Source organism: Pogonomyrmex barbatus, unplaced genomic scaffold (genome assembly GCF_055798465.1).
Source record: "Pogonomyrmex barbatus isolate J1 unplaced genomic scaffold, ASM5579846v1 scaffold16, whole genome shotgun sequence".
NCBI lineage: Eukaryota > Metazoa > Arthropoda > Insecta > Hymenoptera > Formicidae > Pogonomyrmex > Pogonomyrmex barbatus.
In genome coordinates this window covers 3,784,779-3,806,518 of record NW_028297112.1, presented here as the reverse complement: position 1 = coordinate 3,806,518, position 21,740 = coordinate 3,784,779, and the positions used below count along the sequence as shown (strand labels likewise).

The following is a 21,740-nucleotide window of genomic DNA, read 5'->3' as shown; positions in this document are numbered from 1 at the left end:
TGCTATTGTAAGATGAAAAATTGCTATTTGTAAGATGAAAAAAATTCTAATTTTTTAATATTATTCTCAGCTTTAGCTTCAATTGAGATTTTCCCCATCTAAAACTATTTCGCTTTTCGTTAGCAAAGTTTATTGGTTTTGGAAGCGCTTTTGATCGTAGTCTAATTAACAGACCACTGGTCAATTAAGATCCATTCGGTTCTCTCGTTCGGGGGCCCCTTACAAGTCTTATTTACAAATGCAACGACAAGCTTCGATAAGGACGATGAGCCAGCGAAATGACATCACAAGGCGCATCGGAATGAGCATCGGCATTCGTTCCCTTTGAATCCTTAATATTCTAATCAAAAAACCGTGTCCATTGAGGCTTGCTATGCATTAGATAAGATTGCAAAGAGTGTGGTGGAACAAGTATTTTTCGTTATATTTTTCATTTTTAGTTATCTCGAAGTAGGAAAAAGTGCTTATTGCTTTTGCAAATTATTTTATTATGTTTATCTGATTCATTTTAATAAGATCTGGAGAAATCGTTTGGTTCTTTGAACATGGATTCACATAGTTTTTGTATCGGACGAATCCCTGAATTTCTATCGCGTGGAGATATCTGAAAATTTGATAAGATCGATCGTTAAATAATTAGATTGTTTATATCGTCGCTGCTTTATTTTAGAAAAATTTGTCTTCAATATATAAATATATATATATATACATATATATACATATATATATATATATATATATATATATATATTTATCTATACATTCAATATTTAATCTATACATTTTATATAATTATTTTTAAAATGTTAGATATCTACAGAAATAGTTATTTATATTATTTTATTATTATTATAGTAATAATTGAAGCAAGTATCAGCGATTTCAAAATCTTCACGTTAATTTCAAATATTTGCGAGAAAAAAATTCTTATGCACGCTATCATCGATGATAGAATCACGAGAATAACTGTGTAATCCACGTTGCTAACTACCGGCAAAATGACTTCTCCTTGATCGATGATGACGTACGGGACGAAGAGTAATGAAGGCAAGGAAGAGTCGCGGTTTACGCACGACGTGGCGTGTATCGAGATATCGAAGCCCAAGCTCCGCCCGTTCCGCAGGAGCCCAGGATCCACCAATGAAGATCTGAACCGACCAGCCAGCACGCGACCAGTTGGGCTAAGGGCAAACGTAAAATTCACCGATCGGCAAGATAACTGGTGTTTAACACGCGAGCCGAACCGCCATTAAGCCCGGCCCACCGTGCGATTTCCGCGCGCTCGCTCCACCGTCTCGCGGCGATTGATTTACAGCCCGTACCGGCTCTTCTTCTCGCGAAAAGAGGAAAAGAAAAGGAAGAAGAAGAAGAAGAGGAAAGAGGAGGAGGGGAAGGGACAAGGATGAGGGGACACACGCACACGCGTGTGCACATGGCATCCGCTCTCGGGAAAGAAAGCTGTGCTCTCGCGCTATTCGTGCAACGCCAGAGTTCGTTGCACCGAGTGCAATCCAGGTGAAGCGACTTCGGATGGCGTACGTTCGACGAATATTCCGTGGTTCCTGGAACGGACACTTGTACAGGAATTCTAGCTACAAATATAATTTCAGACACTCCGACAGACATTCGCTGATGTACGCTTTATTAACGTATTCTTATGGGAATATTGTTACACTCGAGTCACTTTCAGCCATGTGTTCATTCACTATAAGTGCATGTCAACATTGTTACATCAATGGCCACTACGATCATTCGCGGATATATCCAGCTATTGGCTATTGTTTCAACATTGGTCCCCTTGATCATCTATATGTCAGCAGTCTATATGAATCATGATCAAAGACCGTTATTATATCCCTCTAGTAATCCCGAGGATCAAGAATATATCTTTGAGTATTTATTCAGATAGAAAAACAATTAAATTTAAGTCAATTAAATTAAGATATCAATGCTTTGGTATAATTTTATACCGATTATTACGATACAAGATAATAAATTATACAAAAGTAAAAATTAAACAAATTAGATAATAACTAAAAAAATAATAGAAATGTTTCTTGAAACTTACCACTATCATTTGAGCGCGACAAATTATGAAAAGTTAATGAAATCTCAAACAATTTACTATACAGTTGCTCTACAAAAAGTTTTCAAAAAAATGCTTAAAAAATGTTATGTGTATTTTAACAATTTTTTTTGTTTGCCTGAAAAACAATATCGCAACGACAGTTTTTTGTGAAAAGTTCACTATCTCGCGTTGCAGAAATGCGACGGATAAATGTTAGTCGCGAATATACAAAAAGCGATGGTTAAAATTCAGTCGCGACCCGAAGCCGCCCCCTCATAAAGGAAGCGTTAGTTCATAAATTGCCCACCACGTCCACCATCCTCCTTACCACCTTACTCGCGGCGGAACGATCTCAATTTTGAGGGTGCTAGCAGGAAACTACCACCCTCGACAAAACTTAGTGAATTCATTATAGGACGAACAAAGGCAACACCGAGAAGCCTCAGGCGACGTGCTCGCGCGCCACGGTGGGACGATGTAACGTCCCGAGAGAGAGAGAGAGAGAAATGTGGAAAGGGCCAATCGGAACCCTTCGTGATACGGAGAACCCCACTCGTGATGCCGCGCCGCTAATAAGTGACAATTGCCTGCCATTAAAAGTGTCGGTCATAGCGAGGCGGGAATGGATGCCGTGCTTTTCCTGAATATAATGGAGGTTGTACACAACGCAGAAATGAAACTGACGAGGGAAGCGAAGGGAGAGAATAAGTAAGAGAATAAGTATATACAACGCAATTTAAAACGACAAGTTTTCTCGATAAGTCTCAACTGAATAATTTGTTTTATTCAGAGATGTTTGGATGTTGCGTACATATTTTATTTTTGGATATTTCTCCATACAAATTTGAAAGCAGACATTTGCATTTATGATAAATATTATTATTTGTAGAACGTTACAATTTCTTCATTTTGAATATTTGACATTTGGCATTTGACAGTAAAGTTCGGAATTAAATTTTTCTTTAAGTAAACTTGACATGTGTTGATTAGATCTATACTTAAAATTAGTTTAGTAATAAAAAAAATTACAAAAATATATGCATGTTATTCTACTAACTCAGTTTTCTTTATATTTATACATTTTCAAGAATTATTCTCCAATATTAGTTTTCAAGATTAAAATAAAAAGAAGAAAAAATATGTAATATGTTTTATTTATATTTGTAAACTATGACAAATCGGTCAGGGAATGAACATGTTATAAATTTAAGAATTAAGAAAATCCTGGAATAGTATCAGTAAGATTATTTTACGTCAAATTCGTCGAAATCAGAATATTATTTTACGTCAGACTCTTAGCCGGATTTCATTCCATTCGTGATTTGTGGAATTTGATTTTGTGGAAGGTATGCGCACGCGAAATTGGCATAATCGTGTTTGTTTCGCATTACCTATCTCGCGGGCGAGCAACGCCGGCGCAGGAATGCGGTCCGATTATTCGGAGGAAGCCGAAGGATGTGTCCCAAGATCTTGGCAACGATCGAGACGTCAGAATCGCCGATAACACTGAAAAACCCGTCATGAATTCTTCATGTTAAACCTCTTGTGCGCTAAAAAAACTCTATGACGAATTCGAATACTTTCGGCTTTATCCAAATCGATAAAAAAATTGATGAGGCGGATATTTAATAGTGATTACATCTGACATACATTCAATTTGTGATCCATAAAACTAACAATTAATTAAGTATAAAATTTTATTAAGAAAATATAAATTTTTATTTTATCAAAAAATCCGATAAAAATAATGTAGCAAAGAAATAGATTGTTTGATCCAAAAATGGATCAAACGCTTTTTCTATATGGAGCTTCCTGTTCCATGTTCCTTCAATGTTTCTAACGTATCCGATTACGTCGGAAGCCAGATCGGTACAATTTTTTCGATGTAAAATGATCATGGTCAGCGAATGCACCATCGGTCACCATCACCGACGAAAAAAACCGACTTTTCACGCTCGTAAGACAAGACTCGTCGAGTGCCGACAGGTGTATAAAATCATTTAAATCGCCGGATCAAATTCGGCCATTCCTCTCTCATGAGCCAAAATATATATGGAGACACGAACAGGTGTTGCTTGAGAAAAATTGCATTTACACTTTTTTGCATTTCTCAACAAAGAGATAATCAACCATAAAAAAGTTATCTTGCATTATAAGTCGATATTATTTAAATTAATGGAGTAACAGCAGAAAAAAAGTATATATGTATATTCACATAAGGAATAATAATTAAACCTTCACCATTAATTTTTTAATGTTATGTTAAAATATTTATTGAAGAGAAAGGTGTCAGAGTTCTAAGATATCTAAAGAAAGTATGAGGTTGGAAAGTTTGAGAACCTGTGGGTTAAAGGAAGCAAATCGAGCTTCCCTTCGCCGGCGTCCCTCTCCCTGTCGAACACGCCTACCGTCTGATCTTGTAATGCCGCGTGTTCGATCGGAGATCGGATTTCACGGCATCAAGCGGCCGCGAAGAAGTCTCACGAAAAAAAAAAAAGAAAAGTAGGCCATCTTTTTTATCGCACATCTCCTCAACGCTTGCCATAGATCGCAGCTGCGGTCGTCGCGACGACCCATTGACTGACCTCGCCGACAGACCATTTCTATTCTTGCCTCTCCTTTGAGAAGGGAAAAAAGCGCAGGGAGGGATAGTAAAACTGGACTTACCCTTTTCGTAATGGATCTTTTTAGCACTTCGTATATCTTCTGTCTAGACTCTACGGACGCACATTCTACATTTTCCCTCTTTTTTCCACCTCTCTTCAAAAACTGCCTCTTATCTTACCTCAATCGTAAAAAGAACGTAAGAAAGTAAGTGCTGTTCAAGAAGATGAACTTAATTATTTCACAAGTGGTTGTATTGCAAGAATCCATTTTCGTGAAACTTCCTTTTTCTTAATATTAATCTCATAAAAATATCACACAACTGATGTGTCAAGATACAATAAAATTTATAATTATATAAATTACTAATTTCAAGCTTTCCTGTCAGGTGAAATTTTATTTTCAAAATTTTGAAAATTTGAACAAATATTTATTAAAAACTTATAACTGTATATAAATATATTTATTTACAAGAAACATTTACCAGAAAATGGTCGTATCTCGAGCGACTAGTCAAGGAAAAATACAAAAATATAATACGCAATACACCTCGCCTAGGTTGTTTAGCGAAATTTATTCTTGCGCGAGGGAAGAGCTACGCTTTCGAGAAACGCATGTGACTCAAGATGCCGCTCGAAACATCGCTGCAGAATCCTCGTGGAATCTGCACGAGCGAATTTCCTATTTTCACTATGCCGTCGGGCCGCCGTTTCTCCACCCGGCGTTTATCGTCCGCCAAAGCCGCGAGAGAGAACCGCACACATACTTGCGCACAGCTACTTAGACCGGCATTACACTGTCTGCGTGCCGGGTTCCATAAGGTTGGCAGATTATTGATGAAGCCGCGGCCGCGCGAAGCACCACGCACATCCTGCTCGCGAGGATACAGTTATGATTGCTGCGAGCAACGACGGGGCATTATTAACGTGAGAAAACGTGGCTACTTTCTTCCCTCTGCTCTTCCCTCTCTCTCTCTCTCTCTCTCTCTCTCCTCCTGGTATTTTGATTGGCCGCGAGGCCCAACAATGAATATTACTTTATACGTTGCACCGCCGGCGATAATCGCGGACTCGATTCGAGCATCGAATATTTTACAAAATCAGAAGAAAAAGAAAGCATCTTATCATATCATCACAATTATCTCAAGAAATTTTTTTATTTTGTTTTGGCGATGGAAGAATTAAATATATGTATAATTGGAATCACCAGCAGTTTGTTGCTAAGGTCTACAATTAGAGATGGAAATATTTATTTTTCAATCAAAATCACAATTACCCAATATATTATAAAGAAAAATAAAAAAAAATTAAAATTCGATATTATTTAAATTGAAATTAAACATTGCTTTCTGTATTTTTAACGTTCAACGTTCATTCTTTTTTTTAATTTATGACGCTTACGTGTGTACTTGAGCGCGTATTATAACAGTCATAAATAATGAATAAATGGATGTACACAGTACATCTGTTTTTATTATTTCCTAAAACACACACACACATACGTCTTAAGGTCTCTTTATTACATGATTAATAATCGTTAGTTGTAAATCGTAGATTGCATTTGAAGCAAATTGCATAGTACATTGGATACAAATAGGCTCAATGTTATCATCGATATGCGGTATCATTAATAAGAATTGCAACAACGAGGTTCAATACTATCATATCATTACAAGCCATCGTTAATAGCATCCTGTAATCGCCAAATGAATCTGCTGAAAGCAATCTACGGTGAAAAACTGTGGCAAATGCATTGTGCGGGAATGCCTTCTGTGATTTGCGTGTGGCTAATCATATAATAAAATTAATTTCCGGCCAGGTGGTTGACGCAACGCGATCATTTGTTTCCGGCCGCGGACGGCCAAGTATCAGCGACGACAATGAGGAGGGGACCCGTCGATGAACCGGGGAGAAGGACAGAGCGGGGGAGGGAGGGGGAGGGGGCACATTCCATCGGGTCGAGATTTATTTGCCGAATAAATGTTGAGGAGGTATTTTTAATGGCCGACAATAGTGGCCTGATAGTGATCTGAGAAACGTATTGTCACTGGACGTCGTATATAATCCCGGAGGCATCGACGCAGCCAACAAAACGGACACACATCTGCCCCCCTCCCCCTCCCCTTCCTCCTCCTCCTTCTCCTCCTCCTCCTCCCACTTCGCCTTCCTCCTTCTCCCATGTTCACCACCCGTTCTCTCTCACCTCGACAGGAGATTCATCTTTCCTCTCCGAAGACTGTCTCCTTCTTCCTCTTTTCCTCTTGTTTCTCGTTCTGTCTTATCGGCTCCGCAGACGAATTTACACGATCTCACTCTTGATGATTATCCAAATTGGATGCGCCGAGGGACTTTTTATTTGGACGTATCATCGCGAAAATAAACCATCCGATATTTCGCTGTTCTCTTCTTGATTTCGTAATCGCTGTAATCGTAGGTTACGTATTCTTATTGGAATGCAGACTGACAATTAATATTAATTGGATCAATATAGTTTTCCGTATATATTTCATTACTTATGAGTCTTAGTATTGATATTTATGAGACATTTCTAAGATATAGAATGATAAATCAAGTGAAATGACTGAATTTCCGAATTTTTAAGATATTGTGTGAAATCATCCAACATGTGCAAATGAGCAACAATGCGAAGCGTAGAATGATTTTATACGCTTCTGTGAAAATACTATTTCCACGAATTGCTTTTTTTTTTCACTTCGAAAGACTCATTCGAGATGATCATCCGAAGTGAATAGCGTAAATTTGCCTTAAGAGAGAATCTTTTCGAGCTCTTTACGAGCTCTCTTCGTACCACGATCTTTACTTGTTCTCGCTCATCCGATCCACATTTATTCTATGTCTCTTCCTCTCTTCGTTCCTCTTTGCCGGTATTCACCCCCGTCTTTTTCTTCCTCTCTTTCTTTCCGTTACCTCGCGAGCGACGACGACGCGCGTCGCCAAGTAAAGCCTTTGAAGCCAACTCTTTTGTAAATCGACGTTATTATTGTAATTGAATATACTTGTCTCCCAAAGGGATACATCCTTTCGGTTCGCGTACTTACGATGGGAACCAAATCAGATCTAACGCGAAGTGGAATGAAATCGGTAGCCAAACGAAATTTTGTAGCTGATTTTCACTTTAGCGAATAATCGTTCCAATTTCGAAAAAATATGTCATATCAATAAATATAATATTTAATATATAAAAATGTCCTAATTATATTATTATCTTTTTTTCAGTAAGTAGCGAATTGTAAGTACCACATATTTTGTAAGTATGACATATTTACTTAGTCGTACATCAACTTTTGATTACAAGTAATTTCGAAACAGGAAACATTTCTATAATATTTCATTTTTATTGAAAAATCACTCAGTCTGTATCGAAAGACTGACTTTCTCTCTGATTCGATCGAGTATGAAATATTTTATATTTTTTTCTGAAATTGCAATTTATATCGCAATTCTGTGTCAAAACAAAGCACTCGTGATACAATTGCGTATGAGAATTTTTCAAATTACAGTCGAGGCATGATCGTAAAGAAAGATAGGATGTACTTTTATTCAGCGTCAAGTAATGTAATTTTCCGGATCCATGCGTTCCGTATCTTAAGATCTCTTCGGCGTTTTCCTCGGGTTATCAGCTTCAGTGTGCTTAACGATACCTTCGAACAGGAGGAAGAGTTTAAGAGCAAAATATCTATTCGTTTCTTTCTAATTGCATTTATGCACTCGGGGACGATTTATATTTTGCGAAATACATTGCAGTCCATTGCCCACAATAAACAAATGCAAATAACAGTATCAATTATCCGCAACACACAATGTAAAAATGTGTAAACTAGTGGTAGCTCTTCGTATTCGGTAATTTCCGCGAATTTTAGTCAGCGAGAGTTTTAAGCTTAATTAAGGGGTAATTAAGCGCGTGAAATTAAAGGTCTCATTCGGAATGAAACGATCGAATGATACATGATGGTAAATAATTTGGAATTTGTATCAAAGATTGCAATTACAAAGAGACATAGGTATCGCATAGGTACTGCACTGATTTTCAATAAAAAGCCATTTATAACAGATGAATTCATGCAAAAAAATATTGTGTGATAAATACAATACGAATATTCATTGAAGAAATATAAATAAAATAAAATGAAAATAACACGTATAATATATATATATATATATATATATATATATATATATATATATACTCGTATGTGCACTAAATAAATACATCACATAAATAATAAAAACACAGTTCTATTAAAATAAAGAGAAATAAAATATTTCCAAAATATATATCCAATCGGAAAGAAACATTTACGATTAAATGAAAATCGCATAACAGGAAATTCACATAATTAATTAATTTATGAATTTAAAATTGTACAAACATCATATTTATCAAATATTATATTTTAAACGTAAGATTCGCGAATAATTTAGAATTAAAAGCTAAAGAGAATAAAAGAGAATAAAAAGATATTAACGGATTTCCGTTCAGAAATGTAATGTTCGTGAAATCAAAATGTCTCTGTTCAATTAATTTCATCGTTATCCTTGGTTTCTGTCCTAACGCGCGTATAATCCGCGACGCCGCTATCTTTCACTCTCACCCTCCCCCCTCTTTTCTCTCTCTCTCTCTCTCTCTCTCTCTCTCTCTCTCTCCCTCAAGCAAACCGGAACTAAGCTTACAAGCGCATTAGCGTACATAGAGCGCGTCTTGCTCGAAAGTTAGAAATATCCGTTTTCCCGGCAAACGGAGAGCGAACCTAGACGCAGTTATGGGATGGCGTCGCACAGAAGCTGCGTTTAATTGGATGACTTCCAGGCGCCACTAGGATATTAGGGGCAAGATCCCCCGGACGGAGAAGAGTCGACCCATCAGGGTCGTGTATCGACTAATGTCGCTTTAACATTGTACCGAATTATCAGTCGCCGTACCAGACCGACCGGATTAATTAAGCTAATTATTGTTTGCGCCCGGGTGCGCGCGACCGAGTCGTTTCGCACCGGGGTTCCGGAGCGCGTTTCGAAGGCGATTTCGTACGCGCAAGATCCGCGATTATCGCATGGATGGGCAGTTTCGCGCGCGATGAAACGTCGCACCGAGAATGCGCCTGCGAATTTCCGACCTGTCAGAAAGAGCTGTCAATGCTCGCGAAACCGAAACCCTCGATAAATCGGATTCCCCTGCGAGGTTTCAGAGACAAAACTCATTCAATTTCATACTTTGCTTTCTGCCGAAGGAATAATTATATAAGAGAGAAATCATCATATACTCATTCTAATATACGAATATGATTACATTTAAAAATGGAAAGCTTGACGTTTAATGAATTTTACGTTGAAAAATATATAATTTTTCAACTTCCTTGTGTGTTTTTAGTAATAAAATTATAAATTATGTCAATAAGTTGAAAAATTAAACAGATTGTCGGTGTTTCTTCACGCACATATACATCCGCTTATATTTAAATTAATAATCACTATGTTTGCATTCGTACTGATTACTGATCTTTCATGTTTAAAGATAAAAATGATATACATACATGATAATTATATGTTTTTGATTTTTTTATTAGCATCAATACTTCTATTATCTCACGCGGATCTACGTGCTAGCATTGTGCTCGTATTATTCCTCATCATCGACGAGTACAACGAGTACAACGTAGTCTCATTGTACATCGTATTTATCGGACCGGTCTTCATTGTCTCAATGTTGTTTCTCTTGTTATCCCGGCTGTCGTTATTGTAGCGATGTCTACCGGGTAAGAAGACGCGGAGTATTCTTGCATCGGAGCAGAGAGAGACGCGATTGGCACGATACGCGCCGAGCGTACTAGATCCGACACAAGTAAATTTTGCGCTCACGTTCTCTCCAAGTTAAGGATTACGCGCGAAGAGACGCCGAAGGAACATCGAGACTGCAACACGGAAGCTGTAATCGCATGGAATATTCACGCCTGAACGCAATGTTCCTGTCCTTTTGCTAAATGCGTCTTTTATCAAGATTACATTTTTTCGACAACTTAATACATATACTTTTGACAAATATTAATAATAAATTCTATATGCAAGACCGTTGAATTTATTATCACGTTTTTCTTCCGTTGTTATATTTCGCACAGATGATATTACAGAAACGTCCAGAGATAAAAATAAACGATCGCTATTTCATTTTGAAAGGCTGTCATTTTAGGAAAAATGTTTATATATCTTTTCTCTCCTTTTTTAATTTTTATTTTTTTTTTACAAACAGCCGATTACTGTTTAAAATTTATTATAAAAATTTTATTCTCGTACGACCAACGAAATCTCTTAGCTGTCAAACATTTCCGTAAGTTCTGTCCAGTACGTATAACATCTGGTGATTCGAACGGTTGTTGAACTCCTAATCGTGGAGCCCAATAAACGTAACGAAACTAATTGCATATTGATCGTAACATCGATGTATTACGTAGATAATTACGTAATCGGCTTGCGTGCACCTCGTCGTTTAGCGCGTTAGGCAGATCGGCGATATTTTGCGACGTGCATTACCGTCCGCGAATTTGCTCGCGCGACGTGCATCTGCCACAAGTGCCACACATTGCTGCGATGCGATGTCGAATCGCGCCATCGCGTGGTGTCCTGCATTTCAGAATTACGAAGGGGCCGATGAGATCATTAATTTCCCAGACATATTATTTCGACAAACATTCCTCAGCGCTTTAACCAGCGCGGCGCGGCGTCGGTTTATTTTTACGCACAGAGCGTAATGAATTCCGGTTCGACGATTTTGCCATTTTATACGTTATATTTGCCGAGGTAAAACATTTAATCGCAACGAATTAACTTACTGCGCGGAATTAAATTATTCCGGCACGCCTGGGTTTTTAAATCCGCCCAACTGCGCTCGTTTTACGTTTTTACCACGATGATTTGCACGCGTCTTTTTTATGCCAAAAATATACGTCATATCAATATTTATCATATGCATGAAACAAGTTTTCAAAATTATATATATAATAATCAATTTAAAAAAATCCCCAAACAAAAACAATAAATTATATAATAATAAATGTTCCATATAAATATTAATTTTTGCTAAATTAATAAAAATCGAATATGAAAACTTTGGAGTAAAATAGAAGGCTGAAATTAACCATTTCAAGTATTTTAGTTAATTAAAAAAAAAGAAGTATAAAAAGTACGTGTATATAAATTTTTGTCTATAATATGATATAATTGTGCTTATGTACACCAAGTTATACAAACAAAATTAATATTTTAAGAATATGGCATTTATTAAACGTCCTTGCTTCTAATTGATTTTTATGACTGTAACAGAAGTGAGGTACTCTCTTAAATACGATGTATCTCCGGTTAGCATGAAATCAATGTTTACGAGCGCGGGCGACGATTCGACGAGCGAAAGAGAATGCCGATTAATCTTGTCGTCGCTCTTAGCTTCTCCTCTTCCACCGCGAGCATAATCCACGACGCTGCTTCGAGTTCCACGGGGAAACCATAGATCCTGTCTCTCTTGCCGTCGCGTACCCCCGTTCCTTTCACCTTGTTCGAAACAAGGCGGACTTACACGCGTATTTATGTATAGCCCGTGTCTTATACTCGAAAGTCTGACGTACAAATTTCGGGCCTTTCCAAGCGAAAGCATCAGCGGGAGATAAATTCCTCCTAAGAATTGGGAAAGGTTCAAAGGAAGAATCCAATATCACTATTTTCAGTGATTTTTTAAATTAATAGAAAAATTTTTGCTGCTGAGAATTAAGTTTGACAAAATTTATTCATTCATTCATTTATCTAAAAGTAATATTTGACCGATTACGGAAATAACGAGAGGAATAAATTTAAAATTATGTCGCACATTTGAGAGAAAGTACGATCTAGATTTTAGAAAACATTTTAATGCGTTAAGATCAAATGTCAAAAATCATGTCTGACTAAAATTATCAAAATGAAAGTAATTATCAGAGGCAGAAGCGGCATTAATATCGCCCGTCAATATCGCTCGCAATTTCCTCGGACGATTAAGAGCGCATCACGTAGTATCTAGAAATTATCGTGGCGCGACGTCGCCCCGTACGCGGTTCCAATCTCTGGGATGTAACTGCGCGCATATACGCGTCGTGCACGGTATAGTAATCGGATCATAATATAATCTGCGACTGGATAACGGATATATCGCTCGCTTGCGTGCTAAGGAACCGTGTAATCGAGCCGATCAATGAGAGGAGAGGATAAATTTAGAAGAAATCTGGAATTTTCGGAGGTTGCGAGATAAGATCCAACGACGACGGGAAAAAGGCTACAAAAATTCAAGAGATTAAGGAATGCTCATTCAATGATTTATAATTCCGCGGGTGGTCCTATCATATAGATGCCAGAAATTCCAAAGATATCGAAGATTTTGACTTTTACACGAGCCGTTATATTAAAATCTTCGAATTTTTCTATAAGGTTTTTCAATTCTTATAATTTGTCAGGTTCAAGGATTTCATTTTAATTTCATTCTAAACAATTCATATTCATAAAACAAATTTTTAGAAGCGCTATTTTCTGAAGAGTAGTTTCCAAAAATATCAATTTGCAAAAGTAAATAGCAAAGTAAATAGCTTGTAAAAATTTAGAAATGTAATAATATTATATCTAAAATACCTAGACATATAAAAATATGTATTCCAAGCTTATAAAAGAGTAAAAATGTATTGAAATACATTGAAACATTTTTTTTTTCTGTAATATGAAAGAAGGGAAAACTTCATACGGTAATATCAATCAGTCATAAATAATCAGTCAATAAAATAATTAGTTATTAATAATGATTAATAAAATATAAAATAAAACTATGGGAGAAAATATTCAATATAAACATCCAAAAATCAATAAAAAAAAGAAGTTGAAGATTAAATGTCCCAGTATATAAACTTCACAATTTATCGGCAGCGTTACATCGTTCCGTGCGCAGTTACAGTTTCTAATATGTAATAACGCGGGCGTCGTGCTCGGTATAGTAATCGGGTCATAATGCAATCCGCATGGATGAATATAGTCGATGACCGCTCACGTACTCCGGAATCGTGTAACTTTATTGGAAGACGACGAGGGACTTCCGTCTGGTTATCTCTTCGAGCCGACGTGGCCGTCGACGGGTCCTGAAGGGTGCAAGGGGTTGGCTCTAATAGCCCTTAAGTTGGATGAAGTTGGCCATTGTACGAGCCGTCTGGGCGCACGTGATCAGTTTTACCCTTGGATAATCGCACCACCGGAGACTTGATCTCCCTATCGTACGTTTTCCGGCGTAAAGAATGGCAACAGACGACAGATTGCTAGAACTGATGTAAAAAGATGCAAAACGTTTTGTAATTTTTCGCCCTAGTTTTCTGCAGCTGCGAAATGATAAAAAGGTGTGAAAAGTTAATATGAAAGAAATATCATCCGGAAATATGAATAGTGTCATAGTAATAAATTAAAAATTATAAATAAAATTATACAAGCATCAACTATTCTACTTATGTGACTTTATGAAACTGAAAAGTAGCTGTCTTTTACATTTAGAAATCAATTACGAATCGATCAGATGCAAACTATTGATTTGGAAGTCTATTCATTATCGTAAATGATGCTTTATTTCTGGAAGAAAGATTTATTTCCCTCCGGTTTTACCGAATTTAAAAATATTTTAGAGATATATATGTGAAAAAGGAATCAATAAAAAGAATTTCAGTAGCTATCCTATTGTAAAAATGATATCAACTATTATCCTAAATGTTTTAAATTATACATTTACTGCTCGGAAAACTAGGATGACCTCAGTTGGCTCAAATAATTCCTGGAGGAGCGAATCCATCGTCCTGTCACTCAACAGGCGCCGTAGCGCCTGAAGATCAATCTCGTCGCGATAATCCGCGCGCGCGCGCGCTACCTACAAATTACTCAAATAGCAACTCGACAACGACACAACAACGGTGTAACGTGCCGCTGACTCAACAGCACAATCACCATCGCGTGATCGTCGATGTCCGGCGCGACGCGATTACACGCGTTTTACAATGGCGGAAGTCGCGGTGGTACGAAGGGCGCGAAGGACGGCGAGGTGGAGGCAGTAAGTTACGCGAAGAAGCATGCGTTAATGATTTCGGCGGGTTTGTACACACCGGCGACATACAATGTAAGGGCCCCGTTCACAAAGGAACGTTAAATCCACCGGCGACGATGACCTCGCTGCCAGTCATTGTCGATAATGACCATTTCTCCTCTCACGCGCCCTTCGCGCTTCCTTTCTCTCTTCCTTCTCCCATTCTCGAACAACGTGCTATTTCTGCTGCTCCTCTTCCTCGTCTTTCTTTCTATTTTCATCTTTTTACGTGGCCGTTGCGCACTGATGCACCGCACATTCTCTCATTATGAATATTACACATTTTAGTAAATTTTCTTTAGGATCAAGATCTTGCCTTGCGTGTACTGCTCATTAACGCACGATGGTATATTAACTTTTATACAAGTGATTTGCTATTTATCCATTAACTCGTCTTATTTATTCCCGCTATTTTTTGTTTTTTGTACGTTACTTCTTTGCTGTGCATTTCCTTCAGGTACTTGTCAAGCAAATGCTTCCTCTGCTTCCTTTCTCCTCGCTTCTCTTTTTTTTCCTTTCACCGTCGTTTCTCCCCATTCTCTCCTTTCTCCATGCATTTTTCTTGCGCGAGAGAGTGCACACGCATACCTTAATGACGCGTACTAACCCGCACGCGTTTCTTAATAACCATCATCATTAGCGCATGCAGAATCAACGCGCTGCCGCTGCTTTGCTGCCGCGAAGAGGCGAAATTTTTGGGCGCGGCGACTCTTCGACAATTCCACCCGTCATTTTCGGCGTGGGCACATCATTAAGGCTTCCATTATGAATGCATCTCTGAATGCATCGTCGTACTTCCCAACGCGACAATCACAATAAATACTCAAGATGAATAATACCAAATGGATTGATTTACACCTTCAGTGTCTGATTAATTATATAAAGAAGAAACAGCCGTTTCTCTCCTCCTCTCTTTTTGCCAAGCCTTTTTCTCAAGTCTTTGTATTCTAACAAGATTTTAACAGTTTTCAAGGGGTACTTTTTTATTTTGTTTAAATCGAAATCTACATTGTATGAGAGTCAGATATATTTTATGTAATACATGTTTATTACAAACTATTTGAAATTAAGTTAATAAAGTTTTACTACTTTTTTTACGATTCTGCTTAATTTTTAAAAAATTATTTTTTATTTGTAATCGCTTATAATTTTAAACCTACTCAATTCATTTATTTCAATATTTTTAAAGAAAAACTGATTCTAAATTAATCGAAAAATTGTCAATAAAAATATGGACAGATATGGAATTATGACAGATATGAAATATCTTGCATAACGACATCTATTTTCTGATATTTGATTTGATTTTTTGCAAGCCTGACAGCCTTGCAGGTTGCAAAAGAAAAAAGTTTAAACACGTTAATATAATGAATTGCAAAATAATTTCTTTAAAAATATTATTCTATTATAGATTTTTTCGAGCGCATCATGGGTGGTACAAGTTGGTTACATTTAAATGCCAGTTTCGCAAGAGACTAATTTCTAACGTCGTTACAGGATATTAATCATCATCGTGCCTTTCCAACTAGTCTCTTTAAAGTTCGACGCAGCCGACGTTACATCATTATGTTACATCACCGTCCAGGTAATTCGAAAAGACCGAAGAATCGCAGAAGGAACCGGCTAACGGCTGTTGCCCGATCAACGTAATTACAATGATAATTCCCGATCATCAAACACGACGGCATCGCGACAGCAGGTATCGCAGTCCACTTTCCGAAATAACGAGCCGTGGCTCTTTATGCCAAGAAACCGCAATGTAATTCGATGTAGAAGCCAATGTTAACAGCGAAATAAATGTTCCGAATAAATTACTGACAGCAGCGTTTTGTATTGCGATCAATTTGCTGTTAAACTATTACTATACCTATTATTTAATCACAAAAAAAACTCAAAACATGTCTCAAATTATAAAGCTCTCTTATCTACTTATCTCTTATCTAATTATAATTACGATTTAGGAAAAAATGTGACAAATTATAAAAACACTTCTCTTCAGCTTTTTATAATTATTTGATTTTTTTTTTACATGTGATCTGTATTTTGTTCTTTATGTTTTATTTCTGAGTCGATTTTGGCATTCCCTTGGTACGAAATGTGTTCGAAATACATGTCGGACTCGTTTCCACCGAAGAGCACATGTAGTAAATCGCGATCCGTGCGGTTTAGCGAACACGTGAGATTCCCGTGGCACGTTTCAGAACACCGCCACGCTCGAACCGACGACCTTTCCTCGTGGAACGTTTTGCGCGATCGCAATTGCGATCCAGTATGGTACGGTCCGCCCGCAAAAATTGGCGTAACCGGTGTATAATTGATAATTGATAGATACTGGAGTGTGGTGGATTTGCTGATCCGCGAGTTTTCAAGGCGTATCAATATGTATCAAGTATACAAGAACACGTGAGAGAAGACAATGGATGTGTGTATTTCTGTAAATCTTTCTCAATCAGATGTAATTATGTTAGATTATCTGAAGAATCAGTTTTCAAAAAGTTGAGATTAATTTAAAATAAAATGCTTCTTTAATCAGTTTAATACGTTCCAAAATTTTCCTTTACTTCCAAAGTAAAAAAAAAAAAAAAAAAAAAAAATAGAAAATTGTGATTTGAATGTTTTGGGAAAGCTATTTTTATTAATAATTATTTTGATGTACATCTTCTATAGATTGATTCATTAATTCGAGAATCGTATAGGAAGACTATAATTATGTACGTCACCCTGTATATTGTATATCTAACAAAGTAAATCAGAATCTCTTGTTACATATCTATGTTATTCATACAATATGATTCACCAGATTTAACGTATCTTGTTAAATAATTTTCTAATTATACATTATTTTGCACTTAAAAAAACTTTTTCAAATATATTCGTATACTATTAATGCCTCTATGTAACATATCTCTCCAACGGAATTCGCATCAGAGATTGGAGCATCAACATATCGTTTATCGGCCTTCGTCGATGTATGTATCGTAAATCTTATATTAAGACCAAAATGATTCATACGGAATAAGACAAACATGCCGAGTCACCGATTATATATACTCTCGCGTCTCGATTTCTCTCTTCCTGAGTATCTGCAAAAACGTCTGACGTCTTACATCAACTATTAAGTAATATGAGAATACCAATTAATTCATCTATTTGTTAAATCTATATTCACTACTTAATATTTACGTGAGGTAATTTCTATCATCCGTATTCATCTTCGTGTTGCCAGATAATTTTGTGTTTTTTTTTTATCGACTAATCAAGTCCATCGTTTCATATTTTGTTGCATTACTCTCTTACAATTTTATACCATGATTTTACTCATATAAATATATAAGAGTATATTTAAGGATTGAAATCAGAATTTAATTTGGCTTTTCTTACTTGTTTCACTTTTCCAATTTAAGCGAATAAAAACATTTTTCTATAAAAATAAAAATAAATATGAGTAGATTCTTTTCGCTTCTAAAAGAGTTATATTTCTTCTGATGCTATCTCATGTGACTCACATTCCATAATGAAAACGAAGCACGTACCACAGATTAGACAATTCTTTCTAAACTAATATTATGCCTGTCACCTATCTGAATATAAGCATGCATATGATATTATCCTAAAATAAATGATCTTTTCTTGTGGAAGTTCTGTTAAAAACAATGTCAATGAGGCATCGCTATAAATATCACTTAAAGCTAAAGATAGATCATTATTCCGTCAATCACAAAAGATTACTATAAAGTAACGGCAAAATATAATTCTTCGCCATATTTAACGAATCATCTACTACGATTAATTATGCCAATGTGTGTTTGTGAATAACAAAAGAAATTAAACAGATCCAAAAATATTTTACAAATCCAAACATATTTTACTTAGCAGTATTAGAGAACCGTTCACAACGCTAGAGAGAAATATGGCCAAATTAATCACATATTGTAGGAAATTTCGGAAGCAACGATTATTCATCGCCGGCCAAAATGTTATTTGCCGCATTGTTTCTTTGAAATATGCCTCAACGGATTTTAAACCTCGACGGATTTTAAATATGGTGGGCGCGCCTGCAACCATAAAAGAGTGCAGTCATACCGTCCCGCGACTTTATTTCGCGATTCTCGCAAGGAACGAAATGCCTGTTCCCGGTAACTTCGCCAACACGGCGAATAATAGGATCTACGATCCGCCACATAAATCTTCTTAAGATCGGGGACTCTGTGTCACATAAAGTACATGTTTTACGCGCGAGAAAGATACGCTGCGCGGGGAAGAGACACGTGTATATGCGCGCGGAAACGTCGTTGAGATTCGAGAATAAGAATATGTCATAAAAGACAACATTAGAAAGGTGATTTGTTTAAGCGATACGCGGATCGATATGAGTTTTAACAATTGGAACATCTAAATATGTTCAAATTCCTGTCGCCCTGATATCGTCTTGATATTGATTAACAATATTTCATATCTATTGTTGCTGAGATTAGAAATTCATGTTGTATTAAAGTTAATGAAAATTTTATGAACTTTAAGCGCATATAAAGCGCGGTTAAAGCGCATTAGAGAATTTTATTTTTTTTGAAAATAGCAATTTACAAAATAACATTAAGAGCAAACCTGAAAGTTCACAGGATATTTCTAATTGGAAAAAGTCTACATTTATATAAAATTAAATTATTTATATGATTAATGTAAATATAAAAGAAAGAGAGAGAGAGAGAGAGAGAGAGAGAGAGAGAGAGAGAGAGAGAGAGCTGAATAATATCTTAACTAAGTTATACATATTAAATATCGTAGATCTAAATTATAAATGTTATAAAATAATAAAATCTAGTTTTACTAGAAAAATTTCAGATTACATGTTTGTGTATTTCATTTTTTTATAAGAAATATTATATTTTCGTAATGCAATTAACGCTTAATGAATTAATGCTTGGAAAGCTCAGCTATTATAAATGAGCTTTCTAAAATATGATTAATCACTCTTTTATATCTCAACGTCTTAATTATCCCTTTTTTCACTTGCGCCAAGCCCATTTTCGAGATGCATGATTTGTCGTAACTTTATATTAACGCAATGGCATAAAATATGCTTCCTGTTACACGAATTTTGAAATAAATTACTCTTGGGCGCATTTTTATTACTGAAAAATTTTATTTTCACCTGTCTAATCTGACGGCTACGTTCACGATACTCCCATGCGAAATTCCAGGGTCCTCAGGCCAATCGGGGCCTGATGGATCACCGATGGCTGGATAAACGCGGAATACGGAGCGCGCTTTGCTCACTCGCGTCCCCGAGGCGCGCAACCGCGAATAACGGTGACTAATGAAAACATGCGTTCCCTCATCTCCTAGACGCGCGCGCGATAAGTTCTTGCATGATTCATTGCGCCATTACATCGCGCGGCCGACGGCTCAATACGCGCTCATTGTGATATCGGCAATTTATTGCGCGGGCGGGGCGGCCGCCGCCGCGGCGGCGTTCTTGAAGCCGATCGAAACTTTCGCCGCGCGCAAAAGTTTTGTCGTAGAAAGTTTGCCGCCGGATATACCTGGCGGGAAAAACAACTCGACGCCTTGAACTAGAACGGCCGATATCTAGTAATCGATCAAAGTTATTTGAGGCGCTCAAATTACAGTACGATCGAGGTAAATTAATATAGCTGCACGCTTCTCTTCAATAAAATGCAGTTTAACTAACCGATAAAGAAATAAATAAATTTTTTTTTTAGCAAGCTACATAAATTGGTTCAATCGGAAAGATTATGAACTTATAATTACGGTAGCCTAATCAACTAATATTGGCAAAATCTATTGCTGATTTAATGAAAGTGGTAACGAAAATATATGTTATGATATCATGATGGATGGGAAATGAATTTTGATCACAGATTATTGTCTTTTATTTTACAAACTATTAACTATTTAATTACATTCTAATTTTTTGTCACTCGTCTATTAATTTTTCCATCGCTATTAATTTCATGAAAAATAAATTTATTTTAAAATTAAGATTCATATTATGAATGGTCAGAAAATTATTTATAAAATTCAAAAATATCAAAAGTTATTTTCTTAATAACAATTAAACTTGAGATTAACCTTTTCCAATTAACTTATTTTCCAATGATAAGAAAACTTATTCTAAGATGTAACAGATTATTTCATAAATTTGGTAATAAACACAATATCGATGAGATATTTTTACACCTTTTATTCAATGTCTGCATATTTTAGCTAATCAGAAAGCGATGAATGTTGAGACCAGTTTACTTCAATGCTTGATGAAAGCGAAAATATTGATTATTTGTTATAAAATGACAAATGTCAGTTGTTTAATTCCCTAGCAGATTTTTATTTTATTTTTAGTAGGCTTTTACAAAATTATATGCGGTCGTTATAATATTTCAATCAAAATGAAAATGTCGGCGTAATCGGATTTATTGATTATTCTTCATTTTATAAAATTGTATTATATTTAATACATACATTCTCTTATTGTAATTTTTCAAATAATGATTTTTAATTAAATCAAATGTCCGTGCAATCCGATTTGCAACGTTCCAATTTCATTCTCGCTTTTACAAAAGGAAACGTTGCAAAATAGTGATTGTATACCTTTTGTCTTTTTAAAATCTCATAAAATTAAAAACATTAACACTTTTTTATAGCTTTTCTCCTAAACAAAATCTTTTAATTATAGTACGGCTGGTGTATTGAATTATGAAATACTGTGTTTAGTATTTTAGGTTTATGAATGTCCTAATTAACATTTTGCGCCAGGTATTTGACGTTCCTTCATTAAAGCAACCATCGCGTCGATAATTTCGTAAGCGCGATACCTCGCGTTTCGCCGTGTAATTTATAAAGATCCAATTTGCGCGCAATTTCGAGTAACGTTCCCGCGGACCATGGGTAACCGACCTCGGAAGTGTGT

The 21,740-nt window shown here is 36.3% G+C and overlaps 1 long non-coding RNA gene across 4 annotated transcripts in view; it reads right to left on the bottom strand.

Annotated features, from left to right (window-relative positions):
* The window catches only part of LOC148937133 (uncharacterized), a 205,996-nt gene that overhangs the window by 54,056 nt on the left and 130,200 nt on the right, over positions 1 to 21,740 (bottom strand). The window contains exon 1 of one of the 4 annotated variants that reach the window (XR_016138614.1): positions 19,965 to 20,116. The exons of the other annotated variants lie outside the window; for them this stretch is intronic. This is a non-coding gene — a long non-coding RNA (uncharacterized LOC148937133). Of the gene's footprint in view, positions 1 to 19,964; positions 20,117 to 21,740 lie in introns of those variants that run through there. 4 annotated transcript variants of the gene reach the window in all.